This window comes from Schistocerca cancellata, chromosome 3 (genome assembly GCF_023864275.1).
Source record: "Schistocerca cancellata isolate TAMUIC-IGC-003103 chromosome 3, iqSchCanc2.1, whole genome shotgun sequence".
In the NCBI taxonomy this organism is placed as follows: domain Eukaryota; kingdom Metazoa; phylum Arthropoda; class Insecta; order Orthoptera; family Acrididae; genus Schistocerca; species Schistocerca cancellata.
Window position 1 is genome coordinate 738,696,560 of NC_064628.1, and position 12,093 is coordinate 738,708,652.

The 12,093-nt window shown below is 40.8% G+C and overlaps 1 long non-coding RNA gene across 1 annotated transcript in view; it reads right to left on the reverse strand.

The window, feature by feature from the left end:
• Nucleotides 1-7,828, reverse strand: part of LOC126176994 (uncharacterized) — a 336,613-nt gene extending 328,785 nt beyond the window's left edge. Inside the window, exon 1 of the long non-coding RNA XR_007535734.1 lies at nt 7,730-7,828. This is a non-coding gene — a long non-coding RNA (uncharacterized LOC126176994). The remainder of the gene's footprint in view (nt 1-7,729) is intronic.
• Nucleotides 7,829-12,093: the final 4,265 nt, after the last annotated feature.

Below are 12,093 nucleotides of genomic sequence, written 5' to 3' on the forward strand. Positions count from 1 at the left end.
CGATCTTTCGTAAATAATTGGTGCCATGTAACCCGGAGAGAAACGCAGAAAGTTTACTGTGGTGTCACCGCCAGACACCACACTTGCTAGGTGGTAGCCTTTAAATCGGCCGCGGTCCGTTAGTATACGTCGGACCCGCGTGTCGCCACTATCAGTGATTGCAGACCGAGCGCCGCCACACGGCAGGTCTAGAGACACTTCCTAGCACTCGCCCCAGTTGTACAGCCGACTTTGCTGGCGATGGTTCACTGACAAAATACGCTCTCATTTGCCGAGACGATAGTTATCATAGCCTTCAGCTACGTCATTTGCTACGACCTAGCAAGGCGCCATTACCAGTTACTATTGATGCTGTAAAACATGTACCGTCAAGAGCGATGTTCACCATTTATGGATTAAAGTTAAGTATTCCACAGCTACGTCCTTTTTTGCTAGTCTCATTTCCTTGACCTGTTCTAGACCTCACACCAGCCTGCGTGAGCTAAAACGCGTGCCTTTCGGCTTCCTCTCGTAGTGGGTTGGCTGTCTTGCCAATCCACAACATTTACAATTGCTCGCAACTTAGATATGTGCAGTGGTTGTCACCTAGTATTTGTGTATGCTTTACTCTGGCCCAAAGAAGAAATTTCAGTAGCATAATAAAAAGTAATGCAGTCATAAACGGAATATTACATGCTTTAGAGAACGAAGATAATTTTGCGTGACGGGGATAGCTTCTACTAATGAAATATCCGAATCGATTACGATACGTTTCCTTTTATTCGACAATCACGAATTAATACGTACTTCACAGTACTTATTGCAATGGTGCCTTTCATTGCGTTGATATCGAATTTACCAGCCGTAATACTGACTAGTATTGCAGTGCCTGTTCAGAATATTACAGAGCAAGTTAATGTGTCCTGTTGCGAGGTAGGACAAATTGGGATTTATTTTAAACAGCACTGCACCAACTGTAGGCGTGCTGTTTATGTTGTAGGTTATCCCACGACCAGCTTTGTCTCATTATTATCTGAAAGGTAATTTGATTATACTTCAATGTACGGAAACAGAAGATAATTTACATAAAGCGTGAACTCGTCAGAAACAAATACATGTGAATGTTACCATTTACTGTTCGTATAAATAACATGTCCATTGACGCCTAAAAGAATCCATATGATAAGAATGACAAACAACATCTTTCTTGAATTTGGACTGCTCCGAATAGAGAGTTTTTCCAACCTAAGTCCTCAACATGTGGCCACCTATAATTAAACATGGGAGAGAATGACCTAGTAGATAGTGTCGGAAGTTCCGTGCGGCTTTTCGCGGATGATGATGTAGTATACAGAGAAGTTGCAGCATTAGAAAATTGTAGCGAAATGCAGGAAGATCTGCAGCGGATAGGCACTTGGTGCAGGGTGTGGCAACTGACCCTTAACATAGACAAATGTAATGTATTGCGAATACATAGAAGGATCCTTTATTGTATGATTATATGATAGCGGAACAAACACTGGTAGCAGTTACTTCTGTAAAATATCTGGGAGTATGCGTGCGGAACGATTTGAAGTGGAATGATCATATAAAATTAATTGTTGGTAAGGCGGGTACCAGGTTGAGATTCATTGGGAGAGTCCTTAGAAAATGTAGTCCATCAACAAAGGAGGTGGCTTACAAAACACTCGTTCGACCTATACTTGAGTATTGCTCATCAGTGTGGGATCCGTACCAGATCGGGTTGACGGAGGAGATAGAGAAGATCCAAAGAAGAGCGGCGCGTTTCGTCACAGGGTTATTTGGTAACCGTGATAGCGTTACGGAGATGTTTAACAAACTCAAGTGGCAGACCCTGCAAGAGAGGCGCTCTGCATCGCGGTGTAGCTTGCTCGCCAGGTTTCGAGAGGGTGCGTTTCTGCATGAGGTATCGAATATATTGCTTCCCCCTACTTATACCTCCCGAGGAGATCACGAATGTAAAATTAGAGAGATTAGAGCGCGCACAGAGGCTTTCAGACAGTCGTTCTTCCCGCGAACCATACGCGACTGGAACAGGAAAGGGAGATAATGACAGTGGCACGTAAAGTGCCCTCCGCCACACACCGTTGGGTGGCTTGCGGAGTATAAATGTAGATGTAGATGTAGATGTAGAATTATATAATTAAGAGACAGAGAAGCAAAAAGCCAAAACACGGAAAGTTTTGAGAAAAATATATATATTTGTGAAAATCAAATTTGCAAGCAAACGACTTCTGATAGGTCTGACTTATTTTTTAACCACGTCTCAGTATCCTATATTTCTTATAATAAATCACGTACGCACTTAATATTAAGATATTTTAATTAATATTTAGCATTATTGTTATTAATGTTCATAAAATTTTCATATATGGGTTGGCGGCAATACTGTCGTTTTGAGAGCTGTGTAGCTTGTAATTAATGTGAAGCCAGAACCAGAACATAAAGAACAGATACTAAGTGCACCACTCAAAAGCAGTTATGGCTTATCCCAAAATTTAGTTCTCCTCGTTACCATCATTCACATTAATCCTCGAAATGCCAAGGGGCTGGGGGTACTTTGTGCCCACCTTTTGCAAACAGTGTAGTCTAGTTTGGTAATTTCCTTTTTAAAATTTTGAAGAAAATATTTATTGTTTTCACTAATTTCTTGTATCATATTCCGTAATAGTTTTTAATTTTTTAGTAAAAGGTAACAAAAGAATTTAAGTCTTAGTGATGAATGTGACCTTTCACAACAAATGTGCATCATGTCTTACGACCAGACATTGATTAACAATGCATAGATAGCGCCTTCTTCTCTACTGATCTCCCTCTCTCAGGACACCGAGATGTGGTAAATTTGTAGCTAGGTACGTGACCATGTTGCAGCATGGAATACGTTTTTTACATTAGGAAAAATATTACTTTTCAGGAGTATTGAAGTAGAAGCTTTTCATAACCACACAAGTTCAATACAGGCTAAATTGTTAGGGCAGTATAGAAACTCAGTTTAGTAGCGTACATCACACGTTCCATGGTACTCGTAGAAGAGTTACTTACCTTTCAGTGTAACAGATACTTCACGACTAACGACGTATAGCTTAACAATCCACAGGTTATGTTACTAGCTTTGAAAGTATACACAATTTTACTCACCAGAAAATTATTTAACTAACGAATTAACAATACATTCTGAAATATATTACGAAGTACTTAAGTCTATAAAAATGAAAATACTAATAAATTTCGCAGAAAACACAACCTCAAGTTTCACAGCAACAAACACACGTCGCAAATTGCAAATGGCACTCTCTAGTGCACATTCCTTCTTGCACTTCTACAGTCACTAGATTCAAACACCGACAAGGATATACCATGTGTTCCTAGTTCCATTACCTTACAGGTAGAACACTCCCTCTTATTCCAAAGCGGTGACGAGTTTATGCGTACACTCAAGGTTGTTACGGTTGAACTACTACAAGTGCTGTGCATCGGTATTACTGAATATGAATCATGTACATACTGATATCTATTTCATGCTATGAGCAACAATCAGACTGTATAGAAATAGAAACAGCAACATAGGATTGGTAATAAGCAGACAGTCACAGTTATTAATGTTTTACCTCTTTGTGAGTTCTTCACAATCAATTAATAATTTACGATCGCCTTTGATTAAATTTGGGACCACTGATAACCACTAAAATACAGAAAGAGCAGGAAGAAGAAGGTATGAGGAAGCTTACAACTCGTACATCGGTGAAATTAGCGACATCGCTCTTATAGCGAGTTTTTGGTGCTCCAGAAAGTTATTGCCCCATTTCATACCATCACGTCGTAGGAACCATAGCAGTTCGCATGTTATAAAAATTAAAAGCAGGAACCTATTCCGAAATATAGCTTTTTCTGTTCCTAAACATACATTTTACTTAGAAGTACTGTATGCAGAACAGATAGATCCATGTAGCTGTTTCGTTGGTGCCACCCAACTCTCGGCGTTTGATTTAAAAAAACACTAATCTCTCTCTCCTACCCCCATGAACCATGGAGCTTGCCGCTGGTGGGGAGGCTTGCGTGCCTCAGTGATACAGATGGCCGAACCGTAGGTGCAACCACAACGGAGGGGTATCTGTTGAGAGGCCAGACAAACGTGTGGTTCCTGAAGAGGGACAGCAGCCTTTCCAGTAGTTGCAGGGGCAACAGTCTGGATGATTGACTGATCTGGCCTTGCGACATTAACCAAAACGGCCTTGCTGTACTGGTACTGCGAACGGCTGAAAGAAAGGGGAAACTACGGCCGTAATTTTTCCTGAGGGCATGCAGCTTTACTGTATGGTTAAATGATGATGGCGTCCTCTTGGGTAAAATATTCCGGAGGTAAAATAGTCCCCCATTCGGATCTCCGGGCGGGGAATACTCAAGAGGACGTCGTTATCAGGAGAAAGAAAACTGGCGTTCTACGGATCGGAGCGTGGAATGTCAGATCCCTTAATCGGGTAGGTAGGTTAGAAAATTTAAAAAGGGAAATGGATAGGTTGAAGTTAGATATAGTGGGAATTAATGTAATTTGGTGGCAGGAGGAACAAGACTTTTGGTCAGGTGAACAGAGGGTTATAAATACAAAATCGAATAGGGGTAATGCAGGAGTAGGTTTAATAATGAATAAAAAAAATAGGAGTGCGGGTAAGCTACTACAAACAGCATAGTGAACGCATTATTGTGGCCAAGATACGAAGCTCATGCCTACTACAGTAGTACAAGTTTATATGCCAACTAGCTCTGCAGATGATGAAGAAATTGATGAAATGTATGATGAGATAAAAGAAATTATTCAGGTAGTGAAGGGAGACGAAAATTTAATAGTCATGGGTGACTGGAATTCGACAGTAGGAAAAGGGAGAGAAGGAAACATAGTGGGTGAATATGGATTGGGGAAAAGAAATGAAAGAGGAAGCCGTCTGGTAGAGTTTTGCACAGAGCATAACTTACTCATAGCTAACACTTGGTTCAAGTATCATAAAAGAAGGTTGTATACATGGAAGAATCCTGGAGATACTAGAAGGTATCAGATAGATTTTATAATGGTAAAGCAGAGATTTAGGAATCAGGTTTTAAATTGTAAGACATTTCCAGGGGCAGATGTGGACTCTGACCACAATCTATTGGTTATGAACTGTAGATTAAAACTGAAGAAACTGCAAAAAGGAGGGAATTTAAGGAGCTGGGACCTGGATAAACTGACAAAACCAGAGGTTGTACGGAGTTTCAGGGAGAGCATAAGGGAACAATTGACAGCAGTGGGGGAAAGAAATATAGTAGAAAAAGAATGGGTAGCTTTGAGGGATGCAATAGTAAAGGCAGCAGAGGATCAAGTAGGTAAAAAGACGAGGGCTAGTAGAAATCCTTTGGTAACAGAAGAAATATTTAATTTAATTGATGAAAGGAGAAAATATAAAAACGCAGTAAATGAAGCAGGCAAAAAGGAATACAAACGTCTCAAAAATGAGATCGACAGGAAGTGCAAAATGGCTAAGCAGGGATGGCTAGAGGACAAATGTAAGGATGTAGAGGCTTATCTCTCTAGGGGAAAGATAGATACTGCCTACAGGAAAATTAAAGAGACCTTTGGAGAAAAGAGAGCCACTTGTATGAATATGAAGAGCTCAGATGGAAACCAAGTCCTAAGCAAAGAAGGGAAAGCAGAAAGGTGGAAGGAGTATATAGAGGGTCTGTACAAGGGCGATGTACTTGAGGACAATATTATGGAAATGGAAGAGGACGTAGATGAAGATGAAATGGGAGATACGATATTGCATGAAGAGTTTGACAGAGTACTGAAAGACCTGAGTCGAAACAAGGGCCCGGGAGTAGACAACATTCCATTGGAACTACTGACGGCCTTGGGAGAGCCAGTCCTGAGAGAACTCTACCATCTGGTGAGCAAGATGTATGAGACAGGCGAAATACCCTCAGACTTCAAGAAGAATATAAAAATTCCTATCCCGAAGAGGGCACTTGTTGACAGATGTGAAAATTACCGAATTATCGGTTTATTAAGTCACAGCTGCAAAACACTAACGCGAATTCTTTACAGACGAATGGAAAAACTGGTAAAAGCCGACCTCGGCGAAGATCAGTTTGGATTCCGCAGAAATGTTGGAACACGTGTGGCAATAGAGAAGGCTTTTGACAATGTTGACTGGAATACTCTGTTTCAAATTCTAAAGATGGCAGGGGTAAAATACAGTGAGCGAAAGGCTATTTGCAATTTGTACAGAAACCAGATGGCAGTTATAAGAGTCGAGAGGCATGAAAGGGAGGCAGTGGTTGGGAGGGGAGTAAGACAGGGTTGTAGCCTGTCCCCGATGTTATTCAGTCTGTATATTGAGCAAGCGGTAGGGGAAACAAAAGAAAAATTTGGAGTAGGTATTAAAGTCCATGGAGAAGAAATAAAAACGCTGAGGTTCGCCGATGACATTGTAATTCTGTCAGAGACAGCAAAGGACTTGGAAGAGCAGTTGAACGGAATGGACAGTGTCTTGAAAGGAGGATATAAGATGAACATCAACAAAAGCAAAACAAGGATAATGGAATGTAGTCGAATTAAGTTGGGTGATGCTGAGTGAATTAGATTAGGAAATGAGACACTTAAAGTAGTAAAGGAATTTTGCTATTTGGGGAGCAAATTACTGATGATGGTCAAAGTAGAGAGGATATAAAATGTAGACTGTCAATGGCAAGGAAAGCGTTTCTGAAGAAGAGATATTTGTTAACATCGAGTATTGATTTAACTGTCAGGAAGTCGTTTCTGAAAGTATTTGTGTGGAGTGTAGCCATGTGTGGAAGTGAAACAATGACGATAAATAGTTTAGACAACAAGAGAATAGAAGCTTTCGAAATGTGGTGCTACAGAAGAATGCTGAAGATTAGATGGGTAGATCACATAACTAATGAGGAGGTATTGATTAGGATTGGGGAGAAGAGGAGTTTGTGGCACAACTTGACAAGAAGAAGGGACCGGTTGGTAGGACATGTTCTGAGGTATCAATGGATCACAAATTTAGCATTGGAGGGCAGCGTGGAAGGTAAAAATCGTAGAGGGGACCAAGAGATGAATACACTAAGCAGATTCAGAAGGATGTAGGTTGCACTAAGTGCTGGGAGATGAAGAAGCTTGCACAGGATAGAGTAGCATGGAGAGCTGCATCAAACCAGTCTCAGGACTGAAGACAACAACAACAACAACAACAGCAATCTCTCTCTGTCTTGTCGTGACCGCCGGACTAGAAAGTCATAAAAGACTGGACAGCTGAATTGTGTATTATTAAGTATATGTATATATAAGCACAAAGAAATATGGTGAAGTCTAAAGAATAATAAAATTAAGTAGAAATGTTTTAAAACTTCCGTATCAGAATATTTCATACATAGTTACGATAATTTATTTGGAGCTGATCCCAGCTCACAATCAGTTCACAAACTTCTTTAAATCATACTTACCTGGAACATCAGTTTAGTTCAGCATGTAACGAACAGCAAAAGATAGAGGAAGTAGGATGCACGAATTCCCTTCATACTCGCGACAAATTTGTAAATACAAAGAGGTAGTGTGACCCACTTCTTTCTACACCATCTGCAAGAACCCATATTACCACCGACGACGCTCCAATTGGGGAACATTTTTTTTTTATTCCGGTTGGTTATCTTATCATAGTTCGTACTAGAAATTGTGTAGAAGAAAACTTACAGTAGCGCGCTGTGTAAACAAGAAGAGTTTCGCTCTATTGGGCCACACGGATGTCGCTGCATCGTGCGCCGCAGACGTGCTGAACGGTGTTGATTACAGGTGAAGCGTCTGGAAATTTCCGCGCAACCGGGCGTCGCTCTTTTGTTTGGAAGAGCGGCATTGTCTGTCCGGCGTCCGCGTGGAGTCCGAAAGGACTGAGCCGGACACCCAAATCCCGTTACGCCGCACACAATTGGGCTCGTTTAGCGACGGCCACGCAAAACTGCGCATGTGCACCGCTCTCCCGAACAATGCGCGCACCACATAACGCGGACAACAAAACGCTTAAATACAGCAGTAGGCCGACACGTAAAATTGCGCTATTTGTGTGGTACACACGCCCCTCTATGTCCCTCGTATTTTGTTTCTCGCTGTACACACGGAGAGAAAACAGAGGGTTTGCAAGAACACAGATCACTAACGACGTAGCGCCATGTGGAGCACTTTTTATTCGGTGCAGTTGCCTTGATATAGTCTGCGCTGGGAACTTTGTAGAACGATTTATTGATTTATTGTTTCGTCAGATATATTGCACCCATGGTGTAACACTCTAGTTATATCCACTTCTTTAAGTGTCTTTAAAGTACTAATTCAAAGCGAGTAGCTGTACACTCTGGTTACATACGTTTTCCCTATTCTCCCTTCAAGTAGTAAATCGATGTGAGATAGGAATTGTAATAAATATTAAACAGTTGGTGAGTGACGCGACAAGGGCAAGAAGTGAAAAAGATATTCTTTTATTAATCTGTGATTTAAAAAAAGTGTTCTATTCTTCAAAGAGAAATGATTATCTGTGCAGCACTGGGATACCTCGCACAACAGGCTCTCTCACGTTCATTCATTTGCAGCGATTAGTTTATATGTTATGTTACTTTCAATCTCTCATTCTTAAGAAACTTCCTGGCAGATTATAACTGTGTACTGGACCGAGACTCGAACTCGGGAACTTTGCCTCTCGCGGGCAAGTGCTCTACCAACTGAGCGACTCAAGCACGACTGATGCCATGTCCTCACAGCTTTACTTCCGCCAGTACCTCGTCTCCTACCTTCCAAAGTTTATAGAAGCTCTCCTGTACTTGCCTGTGAAAAGCAAATGTCCACGAGTGCAGAGTGCAGAGTGAAAATATCATTCTGGAAACATCCCCCAGGCTGTGGCTAAGCCATGTCTCCGCAGTATCCTTTCTTTCGGAGGTGCTAGTTCTGCAAGGTTTGCAGGAGAGCTTCTGTAAAGTTTGGTAGATAGGAGACGATGTACTGGCAGGAGTAAAGCTGTGAGCAAGGGGCGTGAGTGGTGCTTGGGTAGCTCAGTTGGTAGAGCACTTGCCTGCGAAAGGCAGAGGTCCCGAGTTCGAGTCTCGGTCCGGCACATAGTTTTAATCTTCCAGGAAGTTTCTTATCAGCGAACGCTCCACTGCAGAGTGAAAATCTCATTCTCATTCTTAAGATTCTCGGAGCAGTGTGTTATACCCAGGAATTTGTATGAGTTCACTGATTTTAATAATGACTCGTTGGTATTGTAGTCGTAGGATAGTGCGTTATATCGCTTTGCGAAGCTTCGTTAGGTAATGGACCGACTTTTGAAAAACATGGTTGTTCATACCAGTTACGTCTACGAGAACAATTGCATTGCATTCCGTTTTAGAAAATTTTACTAAATCTCAGTGCAATATAGATATCTGCGTCGGATGTGGTGTCGTCTCAATTTAATGGAGCGTTCAAACATCGCTTTGCTGCACGCTGGTCTCCCCGATAATATTTCTCGCATTGAACCCAGTGAAATATAAAACTGCAGGTAAGCGTAAAAGTAACCTGTGAAATATGAGGGTGCACAGAAGTGGAAACAATTTCTGCGCCGAAGGGTGTTGTGAAATACCGCCGGCTGTGAATGAAACTCGATCCGCGCACTGTTTGAAACAGAACATTCACAGGATAAGGGAGTAAAATAAACACCTGCCATGTACGATGAAATAAAAATGAAACCGTAGCTTCAGCAACTTTAGACTGATTTTTCCTGTTACTGTTACGTATAAAGTACGTCTTTTTAATACAGAATGTGACATTAAACAGTCATATCGTATTATTGGTCTTTTTTTCAGTAGGCGGCATGTAATGAGCACTGTCAGTCTAGTTTTGAAACTAATTACTGCTATACTGCTGTATATTTGTACCTGCTTACACTCACATCCCAATTTTCATTATTTTTCCTTCAATAATTCGGACCCTTTGATTTCATTATGAAACGATACTTCTATCATAGTCTCTTATATTTTCCTATGTTTCTTAGTTTACAACGTCAGGCAATAAGTTTTATTTCATGTTTTTCAGTTTCTCTCTGTAATATATTTGTTTCTCTATTTGCCTTTCTCAGGTTAGCATAATGGAGTGATGGTATCGTACGTTCTTTCTGATATCTCTTGCAATACTCATATCCTAGAAAGTAGAATTGCATCTAATAATGGGGTTTCTTTCAAGCACTAATTACGGAGTTCCACAGGTTGTAATGTCTATATCACGTATACAACATTTATTTATTTTCGCAACAGAATGACATTCCTCAAACTTTCTGTTACGTTGCGTGTTAAACACACCAAACACACAGACACACAGGGATATCTGCCAGTGCATTTGCACTCTGTTCAGCGTAAATCAGTAAGTTAGTTACTTACATTTTTCATAAGTTACCTAACACGATATATAGTAATGCTGTTTAATGTGACAGTTAAGGTATTTGGAACATAATTAGTATTTAAAGATCACTTCATGCTGACCATACACAGATTACTCTGCATTTCAGGAAACAGTTTTTGATGTGATAAAAGATTATGTAACATGTTTGTACTATATTAAAGTAGCTGCTATTTTGAAACATTATTCTGTATCGTAGAAGAAATATATTTTGCTTTATTATCTGACAGTCATTTAATATCATTAATACTGAATAAGTGATCGAAAATTTTGGTAGCAGCATTGATCACATCATTTTGACCTAAATTAAGTTTTAGTTAACAGCAAAGGAGATTATTTTTCCTTCTAATTCTTTGCTTCTGATTATTATAGCTAAACATCATCAGCCACAGACATACACGATACTGACACCTCCATCCTTTTTCATACACTATGTTGTCCAGGCATACACATCCATGCTTGTTATACATATTCACTAATGTCATGCACCAACCTTACTTTTTAATTTCTTCAGTACCAATAAATAATTTCACTAACGTAACTACCTAGCCCACCCAGCGCCATTCTGTTTTCATTACATACATTATTATGTCTCCCACTCAAATTTGTTCACTGACTATTTTAACTCAACATTACAAAATAGCTTGTGGTTACTGTAGTTACTGAAATCCAAGATTATATTCCTCACAGCAGTGTTTGACAAATATGGCAATATGAGATGTTATAGGATTACAATACAGAACAGTTACACTGATTTGTAGTTGGTGAGTAACCACATTGTGCATATTTGCAAGCCAAGATTATAGTGTTATAATCTAGCAGGCCACGTCTCTTACATTAATTGTCTTCACACGTGCGTAACAAATAATTCGGTGGTACAGCTGCTAGTGGTCAAATTGTTCAGAAGTGTTCCTCGTGTAGCCAGTTCTATTGAAAGTCGAAGACTCAGTTTTATTGTGGAGATAGTTACTTACAATATATACTTTAGGAAAGCCAGCTCTATTCCGCAGCTCGTGGTCGTGCGGTAGCGTTCTCGCTACCCGCGCCCGGGTTCCCGGGTTCGATTCCCGGCGGGGTTAGGGATTTTTTCTGCCTCGTGATGACTGGGTGTTGTGTGATGTCCTTAGGTTAGTTAGGTTTAAGTAGTTCTATGTTCTAGGGGACTGATGACCATAGATGTTAAGTCCCATAGTGCTCAGAGCCAAAGCCAACTCTACTGCGTTGCATCTTAGAGTAAGGCAACTATATGGCAGCGTTTTGCAAGTAAACTGCAGTCTCAGCAGCTGTTTTATGAGCGAACAAAGTCTTCATGGCCAGTGAAAGCTGTACCCTCAAGCAAGCACATTGCAGCAACGATGAGTTGTTTTTCCTGGAAAGAGTTTTTACAGAACGGGCAACGCACTTCTCCCCTATCGACGAGAGGAAAATGGTTCAAATGGCTCTGAGCACTATGGAATTTAACATCTGAGGTCATCAGTCCCTTATAACTTAGAACTACTTAAACCTAACCAACCTAAGGACATCACACACATCCATGCCCGAGGCAGGATTCGAACATAAGACCGTAGCGGCCGCGCGGCTCCAGACTGAAGTCTGGTCGGCCACACCGGCCGGCCTCGAGGAGAGGAGGAAGATTTTGA